Source organism: Marmota marmota, unplaced genomic scaffold, assembly GCF_001458135.2.
Source record: "Marmota marmota marmota unplaced genomic scaffold, marMar, whole genome shotgun sequence".
NCBI lineage: Eukaryota > Metazoa > Chordata > Mammalia > Rodentia > Sciuridae > Marmota > Marmota marmota.
This window is the reverse complement of record NW_025999864.1, coordinates 2,214,550-2,232,381: the sequence shown is the minus strand read 5'-3', so window position 1 is coordinate 2,232,381 and position 17,832 is coordinate 2,214,550. Positions and strand designations below refer to the sequence as shown.

Here is a 17,832-nt window from a genome sequence, read left to right as displayed (position 1 = left end):
AAGAAGAGCTGGGGATGTAGCTTAGTAGTACAGCACTTGTCTGGCTCTGGGTTCAATCCCAGACCCTGAGTTCAATCCCCAATAGTGGGAAAAAAATTTAAAAGGGGCATTTAAGGTGAAAAAACAATTTTGAAAAGTTCCCTATAACTCTGAAAGGAAAGCAGAATCATGTCTTTAGGGCCATTCACTTTTATCTTCTAAGCCCCATGGACAGTTTTTACTTTCATGTATTTGCTGTTTTGTACCTACTGAAAATACTGGTATTTGGTGTGCTCAGGTAAGGAACTGAGAAATAATCTAGTTTTGGTACGCCTAAATTTATATGTGAGGATACTAAGACCCTCCTAAATTCTTAGTTTCCCCCCCCCTTCATATTTTATCATTTGTTTATTCACTCTTATTTTACCTCCTATGAGGTTTTCTACCCGAGCACAGAATTCACTGGTAAGCAACACTTAACATGGTAATAACCCTAACTGATCCATTTGGGAGATTTAATGGTAACCAAACTTAACTAATCAATCACATCAGTTTTGATGGCATTGAGGGAAAAAAATGGCAGAAATAGGATGGAAACCCTAATTATCTGCTTTCAGTGCCCATATTCTCAATGTTTATTAGGGCCTTCACCTGGGTCTGAATGGTGACAGGGAAACTTTCCTTGAGAATGCCACGTGTGGGCTGTTTTAATGGATGAATAGGATTATTTGTCTCTTTAAGGATTCTGGTCTTCACTCTAAATCTAAAAGTCTTAAGGCAAGGGTGGAATATAAACCCAATTTCTTTTCTTTATTACTCACTCCAGATGCAAGTTAGAAATGAACTGGAAGGCGCAATAATGGATGAGTGAGACATCTGTTGAGAGACTATTGCACATGCTAGCTTTTGGACATTACTGGCTTTTTATTTGATGAGAAGGGTGATAAATAAAATTCAGGATGACATCAGTGTAGCAATGTCTAATAAGAACCCATCTATCATGCAAGTTCTATTATTGAACTGGTAAAAGACTAATTTGTGGGCTGGGGATGTGGCTCAAGCGGTAGCGCGCTCGCCTGGCATGCGTGTGGCCCAGGTTCGATCCTCAGCACCACATACAAAGATGTTGTGTCCACGGAGAATTAAAAAATAAATGTTAAAAAAATTCTCTCTCTCCCCCACTCTCTTAAAAAAAAAAATCAGATAGATTGAAAGAAAATCCAGGTGAATTTAAAAAAAAAAAAAAAGACTAATTTGTGTAACAGATTTCTAAAATACTGAGTTTGGTATCTTGAATCAAACAACTCTAAGTGCTAAATGAAATAGAAGAAGGTTCAGTCCATTTCAGTACAACCCTGAGAGTTTAGCAACTTGTTCAGTCATATACACAGATTCCAAGTGGGAAAGAACCAGAAAGATCACTAATATCAACTGAGCCATTTTTCTACAGTTACATATACCTAGGATTTGTGAATAAATAATGCCAAAAGAATATATTGACGGTACTAAGCTTTTTAAATTAAAATTAAATTTAAATTTCTACATTAACATGTTAATATAGAAACTACTTGGTTACTGAATATACAAGCAGTTTTATGATTATAAATAATCACTATGTAAAGAGGTTGTCAGAGTTGGGCATGGTGGTGCATGCAATCCTAGCTACTCACGAGACTAAGAGAGGAGGATCTCAAATTTGAGGTCAGCCTCAGCATCTTGGCAAGACCCTCAGCAACTAAGAAAAACCTATCTCAAAATAAAATTTTAAAATGAGAGCTGGGTATAGCTCAGTCGTAGAGTATTTGCCTAGTATGTGTGAGGCCCTGGGTTTGATCTCCAGTATTGCAAAGTTGTCATGTTCACTTGCCTTCAAGAAACAGATATTCCAGTAGATTATTCATATGAATGTGAAAATAATTTCAATAGAAAGCAAACAACATGTCAGATGGAATGAACAGTCATGTGGCAGATGGCCTAATTCTACTTTCCAGGGTGATTTTTACCTTCCATTACGTGAACTTAGGAATTGAGTTCCAGAATATTGCCTGGAATTCCCAGACATTGAATGTAATACTCTGGAAAAAAAATCAATTTGCAAATATATTTAAGTCTTTACAGTCCTGCTGGCTGTTTTTTTATTTTAAAAGGAAAGCAAAGCAAGTGGAATGCTGCCCAGTTTCACTGAATCTCTGACAGAATCTCAGAAATTTTTATTTCACATTCTAGAGCCAGTTGACTTCTCAGCTATCTAAACCCCACACCTGCTTTTCTTTAATATGGAGTCACAGCCATCCTGGTTTGTTTGTTGTTGTTGGTACTGGAGGTTGAACTCAGGGGCACTTAACCTCTAAGCCCTATCCCCAGCCCTATTTTGCATTTTATTTAGAGACAGGGTCTCACTGAGTTGCTTAGCACCTCACCATTGCTGAGGCTGGCTTTGATCCTCCTGTCTCAACCTCTGGAGTAGCTGGGATTATAGGCATCTGCCACCGTGCCCAGCTCATCCTGTTTTTAATGGCAAAGATTTCTTTATAGTGTAAGTTTATTTATAGATTACAAGGTAATATTTTTGTGTAATCCTTCAAATAAATGTTTTGGCAGGCCAGGCCAATTGTGCTTGCAACCCTTTACAGATGAGAATAATAAAGCTCAGAAGTCAGGTGATATGTTTACTGTCATACAGCTTAGGACTGGTAGAGACAGGACTTGAATGCAAGATTATTGATACTCAATCCATTACTCTATCATACTGAGCTTCTAAAAATGTTTATGCATCGAAGTGATTTCCTGTTAAATGACTATTGTATGGCAGGCACTAGGAAAAATCTTTACATACATTACCTCATATAATTACTTTTAAAAAAATGCCATTGGGTTGTTTTTTGAAATAAAAAAAAAATATTTGGAAAAGTTAAATGACTTACCCAAGATCCCACCACTAAGAATGAACTCATCTAAAACCTAAGTTCTTAAATAGTACTCACATTCATTAATAGAGATTTAAATACAAAATTGAAGTCAAATAAATGTACAAAGGAGCTTACAGTAAATTTTTTCATACTCTACACAAGGAAAATACTCTTTTTTGTCCTTTTTTTTTTAAAAAAAAAGCATGGTTTCATTTTTAATGTATCCATAATCTCCAGATTTTTACTTCAGATAATATTAAAGGGCCGATTAGTGAGGTTGGGGCAAGGGAACATCCTCAGATCAAAGCCATGACAAAGACTTACATTGACAAATAGCTACATTCCATACCCCCTTTGATAAAATTCTGAGGCTCTCACTCAACATATGGAAGCCAAGAGAATCTCAGCTTGATAGTGCAGTCCCTCATCTGAGGTCAAAAAGTTGACTAATTTAATTCATTCCTTCAAAGACCATCTACCTGGCTCAGAGTAGAAGAGCTAGATATACAACAGTTATAAAACCTCTATGGTCCCTGCCTTTCTAGATTTCCTAGTCCACAACTGTGAAAGAGATGGGACAAATAATTAAGCTCCCAAATTATAAAGTTCAAGATCCAATGAAAAAAATGTATACACAGATTTGGGAGTTAGGAAAATCTCTCTGAAGTCATGACATTTAAGAACTCCTCAGTGATGGCAACTAGGAAAAGAATGATGAGAACTACAAAGGATACAGCATGTAGGGGGCACTAAGGTTTAAAAAAAAAAAAAAGTATGCCACATTTGAGGAAATCATTGTACCAGAACCTTGAGAGATAGGGTGAGGCAGACACAAGATAAATTTTGAAATGCAGAATCCCTTAGAGCCCTGTAGGTTAAAGGAAATGATGACACTCCATTCTAAGATCAATCTAAGTGAGATCCTGACTTATTTTTTTTCTCTTTTCTTTTCTTTTTTTTTTAAAGAGCATACTGTGTTAGAGAATGGATAAGAGAATAAAATTAAGGTGACCTGTTAGGAAGTTATTGCTATAGCTTGGTTAAGCTATAATGTGGACTTGGGCTAGATTTGAGCAATAGTTTCAGGAAGATCTATAGAACTTGTAGATTAACTCTGGGGTAGGGTTAATTCTAGAAGAACTCCCAGGTTTGTGGTATAAGCAACTGGATGATACAGAAAGCAGAAGTGGAAGAGAAATGGATTTTTAAAAATTTTTAGTTGTACTGGAACTCAATATCTTTATTTTATTTATTTATTTATGTGTGGTGCTGAGGATCGAACCCAGGGCCTCACACGTGCTAGGAGAGCTCTCTACCACTGAGCCACAACCCCAGCCCCGAGAAATGGATTTTAAGAAGAGCATTAGGCATACAGGCTTGAACTCATTTGAGTTTGAAGTGACCATATCCAAGTATTTAGATAAGTCTAGAGCTTTAGGGAAAAGATGGGACTCAACATATAATTTTGGATTCTGAAGAAATGGGTTTTGAACACTAAAGAACAGATATGGTTACCTATAGAAAAAGCTGAAGTGAGCAGAAAAGGAGCTAAGGAGCAAGTCCTAAGGGACATTTTTCAGGGAAGTTTAAAAGGTCATAGAGGAAGTTAGTGGGGAAAAAAAAAAAGAATTTGAACTCAAGGCCCACAGTTGAGAAAGAAGAGGGCCTGAACTGGAATAAGACAATGGAAAGGAGAAGGCAGATTTGAGGAATATTTTAGCTAACAATCAGATTAATTCTACATAGCGAGTGAAGGTGATGACATCAGGGTTTCTAGCTTACATGTAATTATTAACAAAAAGATTGACCCTAAGACCACAAAAACAAATTTAGGATTAAGGAAGCCCAGGTGAGGAACTAGCCTTTATAAATGCCGCATTTTGGTACCCTCATTATTTGTTAATGATTTCAAACAAGTCTGTCTGAGCTAGAGATCTTAATGTGGCCACCTTTGGTTAGGTGTTAGAAATAAAGTGGCCTGAGTGGATGGAACTACCAAGTAGTTTACTAGTTATGTGTGCTTGGGCAAGTTACTTCTGTGTCTTAATTTCTTTACCTCTATTCATCCAAGTTGAGTAGACAAGAGGCTTGAAATTAAGCTCTAATGAATAGCAATAACCCTCTTCCCAAAAGAAGGATAATAGTAACTTATCTCAGAATTGGTTTTAAAACTAAATTGAGTTAATACATGTAAATTAATAATAGTAGCTGCTAAGGCCACAGTAAGCATGAGCTATTCTTATTAGTATGAAGTAATAAGAAAACCAAGAAGAGAACCTTGGATGGCCTGAGTGATGGAGGCTGGGGGACTGAGCAGTAGCCTGGGACACTATTATAAAACATGGGAGAAGTCAGAACAGCAGTATTACTGAAATCCTTATGAGATGGATGAGGATTTACTTTCAACTGTTTATTTTCAATTATTCCTTACACTGTTTCTCATAGTAACACTGGGAAATTATTAAAAAGGGATGAGAATATTTGTTTTACTAATGAATGAATGAGAGAAAATCCCTGAGATTGCAGTTAATGGTAGGTCTGGATTTTAACCCCCATCTCCAGAATCTGCCTCCAAGAAGGCAAAGCCACAATCTGAATTGCTTCACTCCAAATTCAGAATCCTGCCCTTTCCTCCAGCTTATTTTCCCAGAATTCATTTGCAATAGATTTTTTTTTAATAAGAAAAATAAAAACATAACTCATTAACCAAAGGCCTTGGCTTCAGGGTGGTAAAAGCAAGGTCCTAGAGTTAAGTAGCCTGACTGCCAATTCTGACTCTGCCACTTGCTGTAGTTCCTGGAGCTTCTTGTTAACCTCTGTGTCTCTATTTTCTTATCTGTACAATGGAGAAAATAATAATCCCTTTTGGTTATTAGGATTAAATGAGTTAACCTCTTTGGAACAATACCTGGCACACAATAAACATAAAAATTTTAGGCCAATATTTGTCCAGTATTTTCCTTTATTCCTGCTGGCCCCTGCAACTTCAGGTATTTTTTTAACCACAAGTCACTAGAAAAGAACAAACTCAAAAATGCCCCATCTATTGGTATTAGTTGAATAAAAAAATCTGCATGAATTGGAAATTACTTTAAAACTAAACTGTAGTTTATTATAATTGTAGTTAGAATTATTGTTTAGAAAAAATATTCTTGCCCATATGACTAGAGACAGGAGAAGGGAAGGAAGAGGCAGCTGGACAAGGGGAGAAAGGAAGAACTAGAGCAAAGAAATCTGTCCTCTATGGGCTGTGAGGAAGATATATCAGAAGGGCTTTCCTCAAGCTATGACAATTCTCACACTAAATGAGAGGTGACAAAAGATAGATCACAAGGGTCTGTCCTTCCATAGAGAGAGCATTTGAAACAAACTTGAAGCATACAGAAAGATCTGATGATTAGAAAAGGTGGGGATGCAGGTGAATACAAATTGTGAGCTAAAAAAAAAGTTTGAAAACAATGAAGTTGATACTGGGCATGTAGTTACGATGAAATGCAGAATATCTGGGCTTAGCCTTGACCTATGAGATAAATCACCTGTGGTGATCTTCAAATGTAGACTTTATCTGCATATTAAATTTTGAGAAGCACTTCTCCAGGGCACATCACTAGCTCTCAAATTTAGTAGAACATTGGAATCACTTGAAGAATTTTAAAATAATTGTGTACTGGGCCTAATCATAAGAAATTCTGGATAAGCCCATATGGAATGTGGGCTAGACATTAGGATTTAAATTTTCCCAGATAATTCTTTTGTTCAATCAGTTTTTAAAACCACTAGAAATTATGAAACAAGACATTGTGAATTAGTGAGCATTTTAAAAAACTGTATGGGGATAGGCTTCAGAGAGCTTCAGATCCTGCTAAAGATATAGCACTTCTTTAGGCTAGGTATTGGGAACTAAAAACTGCCTATAAAGGAAGGTTTGGTTCCTTTATACACATGACTTGAAGATGTGAAGTATAATATTTGAGAATTATCAGTTACCATGAAGAAACATTTACTTGCTGTTTTTTCTATATTTTAAAATGTTTCTTAGAAAAAAGTCACTGTGAAATTACATGAATGATTGGTTTTCTGAGTTAGTTTCTCCTGCCTTTGGAGGTAAAAGGCATACCAAACCCACAAAAGAATTCCTAAATCAAACCTGTCTATCTCATATCCATTATCTAAACCCAGCAAGGGGAGATGATTCAGAATCCTGTTTCTGAAATGCCATTGATGACTCCTGCCTTCACACTGTCCCTTCAGTTAGTGTTTTTAATCACAGTTTATACAAAGTGTCTATTTATAAAAAAGTCACTTATCCAAGGTTCTAATCTTTTTGTACAACACTGAACTTGGTAAAAGATTTTTGTCCAATTCCACATCTCAATACCCTGTGTGGTTGGGACCCACAAACTAATTGCATGATTGAGAACAAGAGATTTTTAAGGGTAACTTCAACTTTTTTAACTATCACCCAGAACATACTAAATTTAAATGGACATAAGAGGTTTTTTAAAGTCTTAGAAACTATTTCTAGAAAAATAAAGTTTGCTCATACTGATGTAGAAGAGAAAGACCTTAATATGAAATTAATCTGGAAAGTTGGATTAATTTATTAGAAGAAATGAAGAAAACAAGAAAGTTCTCAAGTTAGAGAGATCTTACATCTATATAAATTTACTAAAAATTATCAAACTATTTATAATAGATGAAGTACAATTTATAAATTATGTACCAATTAAGGTATAAAATGTGGGGGGAAGTTTAACTAGAGAAAACTGCTGACAACTCTCCATTATAATGAAATGGAGAGAGCCCTGTGGTAGTAACATCATCGGTTCATCTAAGAAGCCTGGTGCCTGGAAGATTAGGACTAAGTGGTAGAAACAGAGGTGCGAAAATCTTTATCTTCTTACTTGGATTTGCCCACTCTCTGTAATGTGATCTATCGAAATGAGTCACTTTCCTTCTCTAGAACTTCTGCAGAGTCATGGGAGAGGGGGAGGTGTTGAAATCACCCAAGAAGGAATGATACTTTGGTATTCTTGGCTCCAAGCAGTAGTGACCTGGGGCATGGAGGTCAGTAGCACTTTTAAAACAAGAAAAGGAAGTCCAGACCCACAGTGGGAAGATGAGGAAGTACTGTTCTAATGTATTTACATATGTGTCCTAGGTGATCCATCTAAAGAGAAACTTGTCTAGGGTAAGTCAACAACCTCAAAGTGGCTGGTAATACTCTCAGGCCCCCAAGAGAAGCGAAATTCTAAAGGTTCTTCTGAATCTGTGAAGAATAGTTTGTTGTGTATATGGGAGTGAACAGGGTTATTCTTAAAATTGTTCTTACTCAGGATTTCTGTAGAGGCAGTCTTGTTCTCAGGCAAGTCTTCAAGTTTTTCAGTTATTTTTCACTGAGCCAGGAAAAATGGCTATATATGGGAAGAACTTTGTTTCATGGAAAAAGATTCATACAAATAACAGTACTGCACCAAAGTATGGGAACCTCGCTGGGCACAATGGTGCATGCTTTTAATTCTAGGTCCTGAGGAAGCTGAGGCAGGAGGATTTTAAGTCCAAGGCCAACCTGGGCAACTTAGCAGGACCTTGTCTTAAAATAAAAAATGGGCTGGGATGTAGCTCAGTGCTTTCCTAGCCCATGTGAAGCCCTGGATTCAATCCTTGGTACAGGGACGGGGAAGTGAAAACCTCTGCCAAGAATGTTGATTTATTTTGACACATTAAGACCGGCCATAAAACATTGATGCTTTATGCAGGAATTCCAGTAAGACAAGACATTCTCAGTGGAGTCTCCACATAAAGTGCAAATAAAATTATCCCATCATAACTAATGCAGGCAAAGATGGGAACTGTATTCTTTGCAATGGTAGAAATTAGTCTTTAATTTCCACGTGGAAAAGCAAAACAATTTCATATGAACTAATGAAATTGTTTCCCCTTTTTGAAAGATTAGTTGGATTTTAGGGGCTGAGGAATATATAAATCTACAAAAATGATGGAGATACTCCATATGCCTATCTCTTGGTGCCCAGACCTCATACGTTTTGATGTTTATGGAGACATCAATGATCACCTCTCATCCACATCATTTTGGCTTTTGACTAAGTAACCTGAGCTTCAGAGTCAAACAAGGAGAGGGTCTTTCCAACACATTCTTAAAAATCACAACTACATAAGTAATTTTCTATGAAGATCAGGGGGCAAGGTTATTGCCTTCCAAGAGCTTTCTGGAACATCCTGCGGCCTTATCCTTTGAGGCATTTAGCAGGTAGCGTAACCACCCCTTTAGAAAAGAATGGGCCCTGGTTCTCTAACGTTTTCTACTGAATAGTAAGGAAGGCAAGTTTTGTTTGTTTTTTAAAGGAAAGAAAGCTAAACTCGCTAACTAATATCTGTCTCTTTCTCCACAGGATCATGTGTTTTTACTGCCAGGTAAAGAAATTCATGGAAGAAATATCGGAAGTAAAAAATTTACGGAGAAGGGTGTGTGTGTTTGCTGCTTCCACACATTAATGGCATGATTTTTTTATGCAAAAAGAAAACCAGAAAAAGAAAACAACTCATTTTAATTTAGCATGAGCCAATTTACAGAGCATGGAAATTCACTTTCATTTCCGGGATTGGCGCGTGTGCAATTAGCAATGCAGTGTATACAAGAAGCCATGCTGTTAACAGTTTATCTCAAGTAATTTGGTGTCATTTACAAAAGGAAGAAATTCCTGCCGCCAGAAGAGACAGAAGGAGATGTAATGATCAAATCAAGTAGAAACACTAAAATTACTAAATCCACAACAGCTCGCCTTATTTTTCTTGGACCCAAACTGTCAGGGTATAAACACTATTTGTTTCTTTTTTAAAACATCAATAGTTTTGCTGTAAATAATAACACTGTAAAAATTCTAACAGACAGATAGAATAAATGTTGATAAGGCACTGCCTCTTAGAACACAAACAGAATATTGCAAATGCATTTAAATAATAAGAGTCTCAAGTGACTTCACCCTAGAAGAGGAGGGAGGGATTCTGGGTGGGGGGGACTCTTCACCAACTCTTGTATATTAGCAATTATAATGTTTGTATATGCAAAACTGCTAGCTTGATTTTAAAAAGAAAAGCAAATCTTTAAAATCTGCTGCAAATTTAAATAATTCCCAAAATGAGGAATTCTGTAGTTCTGTGAAAAAATTTTTCTTCAGAATACTAATATTTTGGTGCATGTGTATCACCTTATTTTGATTAAATCTTTTCCAATTTTGCAAACACTACAGTATACTGCAACACAGAAGATTTTATCTGTAAACACAAAGCCCTTCATCTAATATTTGTTGCTATTGCCAATTTTTCAATGAAATGACCTAAAAATAGAAAAAAAAAAAAAAACCTATGCAGTAGTTGCTTTAGGGGGTGGGGGGATGCTGTTAGTGCTTAAAAGGGGGAAATGCTTGCCGCTATAGAGGTGGATGGTGCTCATAAGAGGCCCCAGCTGGGGGGATTTAAAATGGACTGAACAGAAATCCTTAGCTAGTAGAATGGCAGCACGCTATAAAATTATTCCTGTATCGTGTACCAGCCATGAAATGTAGACAACTTTCAGTAAGCCAATCATTTGTAACCATTCTAGCAGTGTCATATTAGGTTAATAAGGCTGCTGTGTTTGAAAGGGCATTTTTATTTGGGTTTTGGTGAAATTCTTTAATTTGTTGATGATTCACATAAAATCAGCATTCACTGACACATAACTTTAATGACATATGTATGAAAAACCAGACACTGGATGACCTAGTCAATTATTTAAAGAAAATAAATTGTGTTAAAACTCTTCACCTATCTGTGCTCTACAGTGTTCTTGTGTTCTCTGGCAAAAAGTAGTTATCTAAACCCTTGTCAACTGAATCCTGGCCACACCAATATACCTGTCCTATTTGCAGCTCTGTGGTCTTTAAAGAGATGGTCTCCAATATTCAATTCTGCTCTGCAGACTTCCAGCTTATCTAAATACTGTGCATTTTGTGAAGGAACTAAGAATTAAAGATTAAATGACAAGTAATCTATTTGGGCTGCCTCCCAAAAGTGAGAAATTGGGTCAACTACAGACAACATGTCACAAAGTTGTAAACTGGCACATACAACCAGGAACCACCCTACCTACAGTGGCTTTTAGCCCATAAAGCAATTATTTTGTTTTTTAATTAACATTTGTTGCCAGTTCTTCTAAGTTGGGAAGTTTCTCCTAATAACCCAAGTTCCTAACTTCTCTTGAAAAGCAAGATTTAGCAAGAATATTCAGAAGACCACTTATTGGGTCAAGTTGTCCCGACCCTCTCCAACCAGGTGTGTGGTATAAAGGTACTACATTCCCAAACCTAGCCTCACTTATTACATTTGTGGGTCCTAACTAACCTGAACATTGCTGGAGTTTTCAACCCATTCATTCCATGATTCTAAATTCTACAGGACCACGGGCCAGAGGCTGTTTTTAACTTACTCTAGCCCAGAGCCTGGCATGTAGTATTCGTGTTAACAGTAACCAATCATCAGTAAATTTGAGTGCTCACTATATGCCCTTTTCCATTCTAATTAAGTACATTCCAGTTATTAGCCCTCAGAATCATTTTATGAATTAGGTACTGTTTTTGATAATAGTAGTCCTCATAAGTGAAATGAGTACTTAGAGCCATTCAGCAATATCATATGTTGCCTGTCAAAGATGATCACCAAATGGAATGAATTCTTCCCAAAATGGATTCAATATCAACATAGAAGCATAGAGAAACTATTTTGTATTAAGAATGGAGCTAGACTACATTTGCATGGTGTTCCAAATAAACAAAACATGTCCTACCCTTCTGCCAAATCATCTTAGGATAGGCAAACTGACATCCCTGAAAGGTTAAAAACAAAACAACTTGTACCAAAACCTCTGCAAAACCTGGGTCCAAATACAGGTGTCCTCTACCTTTTCAGTGAAGAGTTAATGATAGAAGGTGATTATCCTGAACTAGAAACTTGACATGTGCCTGTCTAAGTATTATGTGGTTATGTTTATATACCTGAAAATGATTTGAGATGTGTGATCAAGAGCTTAAGATCAAGAAAAAGTTCTTAAATTTACTCAGAAGTATCCAAAATAATAGGATTTTATTTGCATATATGTATATATATAATTTATATGTGTATACATGGACTGAATGGGGCATATGTTATATATTCCTAATAATAGTATTTGGCCTGCCAGCTTATAAAAATGTATTCAGGTTTTTTCTTTGACATTGCTGTAAAAAGGGGGAAAAAAAAGGACTGTGATTGATAAATGCCTGATATTTGCTGTTTTTCCATTTTCTATTCCTACCAAAATTACTGAGTTTGTTAAAGTATTACTATTGTTTTGCCAAATTATGGTACATACACTGTACAGGATCATTTCATCACAGGATCTACTTCACTGAACAGCCTAAGCAGCCAGCCTTTCCTCTGTAAATAAGGACTGCTTATCCTGCTTCATCTTGATGTTCCACCATGTTCATTTTAGTATTATCTTGGGGTACCATAAAGATTGAAGTTTTTCTCCATGGCAAATAAACAAAAAGAGTTGTTTGCTTGCCTTTGTTATTATGAGCATCAGCTGATGTTTGGTTGAACAACAAGGATATGTGAGAAGTCCAGAAGTAAATCACAGTAATGATAACTCATCCCAAAGTATCTGATGAAGCCAACAATCCCAAACTGATTTCTTATCTGGATGAGTCTTGGTATTCTTGATTTGTTGAAGAGACCCTTATATTATTAAAAGGTATACAATTTCCTAATCATATGATGCTTCTCTGTCATGAATTGATGATCAAATAATCTAGAAGTAAATATTTCCAAGATTGAGATTTGAACCAAATTTACAAGAGCCTTTTTTTTTTTTTTTTTAATAATAGTGGCAAAAGGCAGTGAGTGGTATCACTTCTTCACTAAACAAAAACTAGAATAGATTTTAATGAGCATCCTTAGTAATAGGTCTGATAGCTTTTATTTCTTTAACAGGACTAAATGCTATATTTCAAAATAGGAAAAGCAGCATCTGGACTCAGAAGTAAATTTTGTGCCAAGTCTATCTTTAATGTGTGCTTACATCCAACTGTAATGAGCCTATGTTTGTCAAGTTGATGGAGGCTTTGTGCCGAGCACCAAATCAACCTAATTAAGGTTGATGACAATAAAAAACTGGAAGAATGGGTAGGTCTCTGTAAAAATTGACAGAGGGCTAACTCTGTAAAGTGCATCTTGCAGTTGTGTGTAGTGGTTAAAGACTATGACAAAGAATTTCAGGCCAAGGATGTCATCTAAGAGTACTTCAAATTCAAGAAATAAGCAAATAAAAATTTTTGCTTCTCATGCACACGTACACACACACAGAGAGAGAAAATAAAATTTAGCATTGTATCTCAGAAATTAGTTCTTTCCCTGTTTAATTTCCCCCGACATCCTTGATTACCATTTCTCTTATGCCATTTAACTCAAGCAGTGGCATATTTCTGAGATCTGTGTGGAATTATAGTCTTTCTAGCTTTTGAAAAGACTTCTTTGTGAGGTACACTGGTCCCCACACTAGATTGTACACTCTCAGAAGACAGACACTTGTTTTGTCCTCTGCTACATCCACAGTGCAATACAGTAGTCCCCCACTCCTGTCTGCAGTTTTACTTTCCCACTTTCAGTTACTCATGGTCCACCCTGCTCTGAAATATTATAATGTATTATTATAAATGTTCTTTTATTACTTGTTAATCCCTTACAGTGCCTATTTTACAAATTAAACTTTATCATAAGCATTGATGAATAGGAAAAAATATAGAATGTATAAGGCTTAGTACTACTCATGGTTTGGGGAATCCACTGGGGGTCTTGAAGCAGCATATCCCCAATTGGTTATAAAGGACTACTGTATCTAGAATCGTGCCTGACACTTTATAGGTACTTGAAAAAATGTGTGATGAGTCCATAAATAAATGAATCTACAAACATCCAAAGACAAGGAACAGGATTAGGAAATGTTACACTATATACCATTTTCTTTATAGACTCAACCAAATTGGAAAACATGGCTTCAATTCTAATGATTCATTCACCAAGGCCTAACTTGTGTCATCATTCCTCACTAGCCCATTTTAGGTATATAACCCCCATTTAGCCAAGAAGTCCTAAATAATTGGGTTGAAAGTATAAGTGCCTTATGAGTAAATGGCACACAAGTCATGTTCCTAAAGTGGGCATCCTTTGCATTTGGAGTCCCATCTTTATCACTGACCAACCATTGAGAAATTAGACAAGAATGTGGAACCTCCACATTATCTCTGTAAACGTCAACTTAGTTGTCTTCAGTTTGCTTTTACTAAGATATTCTGGGTTGATAAGGACCAGAGAGTTCAGAAATTACATCCTGGAGTCCCTTGGGACTCCTCTGGCCTACAGAGATGTTTTCGCTTGAAGTACACAGAGTTGAAAAAATAATGAACATGCCAAGGGTGGTGGCTCATACATCTAATCCTAGCTATTCTGGAGGCTGGTTCAGGAGGATAACAAGTTTGAGTCCAGTCTCAGCAATTTAGAAAAACCTGGTCTCAAAAAATAAACAAACACATCTTAAAGAGTTGGAGATGTATCTCAATAATAGAGCCCCCTGAATTCAATCCCTTGTACAGCAAAATTTTATTTTTCAATCAGAAGAGTGTTTTAGGTGAAAATTTGGATTTCGAGTTCTCTTTAAATTCCGAAGATGTAACAATGCTGTTTTCTGAAATTGTTTATGGCAACCATCACTTAAAGGCAAAGCTACAACTGCCACCTTTGAACAGGCATGTGTTTGTCTACCTTAGTTCCCTCTTCCTCCTTTCCCCAGTGACTCCCAAACCCAAACTATTCTATTCATTTATACTCCCAGTCTATTTGATGTGATTGAAGGAAAAGGAAGATAGAAAATTGATGCCATTCTGCTTAGAATTTGTTTTAGCAAGCCAAATATCTACTTTATTTCTCTCCCATCTCTCTCAATGCCAATAGGAAGATGGAATAACTGTAACTGAGAAAAGAAAGATGAATCATGTGGTTCCCCAAATGCATTTCTCCCTCCCTTCATCCCATTCCTCAGAAGGTATTCAGTGCCTACCACTTTTCAGATGCTGTCTTAGGCAAGAGATACATCAGTTCCCACAACCTTCAAAATGGCAAGAATACAAACAGCCTCTGTGTGAAATCTAAATCTAGGACTCTTCAGAAAGGGAATCCCTAGAACGACTGGAGGAAACAAACTACTACAGCACATCATATGTGATGCACTTTATGTGATGCAAGCTGATCTTACCACCAGAGATTCTGGATTTAGGTGAAACCAATTGAAAATTTGAATTCATGCACAATGTTCTCCTTCCATCCATCAAGTCCCACAAAGCTCAGACCTCTCCGCAAAATTTCCCCTGCTGATGCCAACCCACATTGGTAGCTCAGGTAAATTAAATGAATTCTCCACAACTCAACACTCTATTCCACATCCCAGATAGTTTCTCTGGTAGTTTCCTTGTTCTTTAAGAATAAGGCCTATTTTCCACAGTCCCAAAAGCAGAGCTTGGTAGAGTAATAATATTCAGTTTTGCATGCCTAGTCTTTACTTGTTCTCAATAGTAAAGCCTCACCAGACATCTATTATGCTGTAATGCATACTTGACAGCTCATTTGGGGCACACTTTACCGCCTGGTAGTCATGCTTGGGTGCACTGAAAAACAGAGCTAGAGCTCCCACAGACTGTCTTGCTAACACTGGTACGGTGGTTATTATGCCTTCCCCAGGAATAATCTGAAGCAAGAAGTACAGGGTATCTAAGGGAAAAAAAAAAAACATGAAACATTAACCCATTTAAGGATGTGGTTCTCAAAAACTGTCACCATGGCAACAATTGTGGTACAATGAGCTTTAGAGTAGCTCTCCTGCTTCTGGCTATGATTAAATTGAATTCTCAAGTTCCAGAGGGCAGAGTGGTCACCCTCCTGTGTATGGAGATCACACAAATCATCCAAAACAAAAGGTTATGTAGGCCACACTATACATAAATATCAAGAGCCTCTTCCTAAGGGTGGATTACACATCCAGTTCTCTCGCTTTCTCCTTTGCCAAAGAACTTGCTTAGGACAATGAAGTGAGGGCAGACAGAGTTGGTTGCTTTATTCATGCTCCTTTTCCTCCTACTTCAACACAGTTATATTCTAGAGATATTGCCCCATGACATGAAGCTGAGTTGAAAGACGATGTGGAAGAGAACCACATTCATCCCACAGTGGACATGCAATGTGAGCAAGAAATAAATCATTCCTGTAAGCCACAAGGATGTTTCAGTTGTGACTGTGATATAACCCTCTCTCCCAGTTAATACGCCTGTCAGGTAGGTATAAAACATTAAGGCATGATGGGTATTGGGGAAGTACATTCCCCTTCTAATGGGGCTGCCTTGTGGCATAATACAAACTACTTCTGCAAGATTTCCAAGTTTTTAAAATGTTGGTAACTATTTAAATTCTTCCCCCAATAATATTTTTGGGCCAAATAAAATATGCCTATGGGTCACCAGTTTTCAAGCTCTGCCACCAGCTCTTGGAATTTTCAGAGTGCACATTTATGAATCATGCTATACAAATTTATTGATGTGCAGTTTTTTTTTGTTTTTGATGTGCAGTTTTTAATCTACACTGTGAAGCTCATATGTATAAACAAGTCAGTCAGTTCCTAAGAACATCTGCTGGATGTACTTCAGCACAACATGGTTATTCTCTTTGCACCATTGCAAACTCTGAAACTCTAAAGGAGTCGCTTAGATTTACTCACATTTTATTGTATTTTAGTGAAGACAGGATGTCTATTTTCATATCTCATCCAACTCCTGTGTGCCTCTATAACCACACTGCATGACATCTTATACTTGTCTCTCACTAGAATAGACCGGTGATAATGTGTATAGTCCATGGGCTGGTCTAAGAGAATTGTGTTATCTGTAGTGAGATAAGAAACCTGAATCAGAATTAAATCAACTATGTTACCAAGCAGTTCAGGTAACTTAAAAAAAAATAGTAAGACTTTCTTAAGAAGAAAGTGGCACACAAATTTACAAGGGAATACCAAAGGGTGGTATACAGATTAGCAATCTGGTACCAATTCTTTCTCTTGTTACAGATTAGTGTTCTGTATAACACAGCTCTAGCTACACTAGCTTCCCTTCTGTTACTTAAAAATAAGTCCCTTGTCAGCTCATCCCATCCCATTTGTACCTTCTATTCCTTCTACCAGAGAGACTCATCTCAATCTCAAATGTCAACTCTTCAGGTGTTCCGTGGATACCTTCTCCAATATATCTTTACCCCTCCCAAACACACACACACACACACACACACACACAATTACACACACAATTACACTATATGATATCCCATTTTTATTTCCTTTATAGCATTTATCACTATAATCATCTTGTTCATTTATATGCTTATTTTCGTCCTTCTTATTCATTGCAGTATCTGCAGCATTTAGTATAGGGCTTGGAATAATAATCACTCAAACATATGTTGAATAAAGAAATGAGGGATGGAATAAAGCAAAAAATAAGTATGGTTTAGAATAAGTATAGTGAAAGTCAAGGAAAACCAGACACATCTTTAGTGACTCACTGTAAAGTATCAAAAAGACTTTAGTTTGCCTTTGAGGGTTGCTAAGCATCCACCCCCAATGAAGACTTGCTGAGAAGTGCTTTATAATTCAACTCCCCCTCCACAGCATTTCATGAGAGCTTTGTTACCAACTGTCAGGTATTATCGTGGTATTTTTCCATCTTGTGCCAAGGACATGTGATGGAAAGGTTGTTAAAGTCATCTGGTATGTGTCATAGCATCAGATGCCTCTATTAATTGCCCATGC

General features: G+C 36.8%; 1 protein-coding gene across 49 annotated transcripts in view; it reads left to right on the top strand.

Moving 5' to 3' along the window:
• Positions 1-10,718, top strand: part of Ank3 (ankyrin 3) — a 503,325-nt gene extending 492,607 nt beyond the window's left edge. For all 49 annotated transcript variants that reach the window (XM_048814103.1, XM_048814271.1, XM_048814128.1 and 46 more), the window contains one exon: positions 9,302-10,718. The gene's annotated coding sequence lies outside the window, so the exon portion shown is untranslated. The remainder of the gene's footprint in view (positions 1-9,301) is intronic.
• The last annotated feature ends 7,114 nt before the right edge of the window (positions 10,719-17,832 follow it).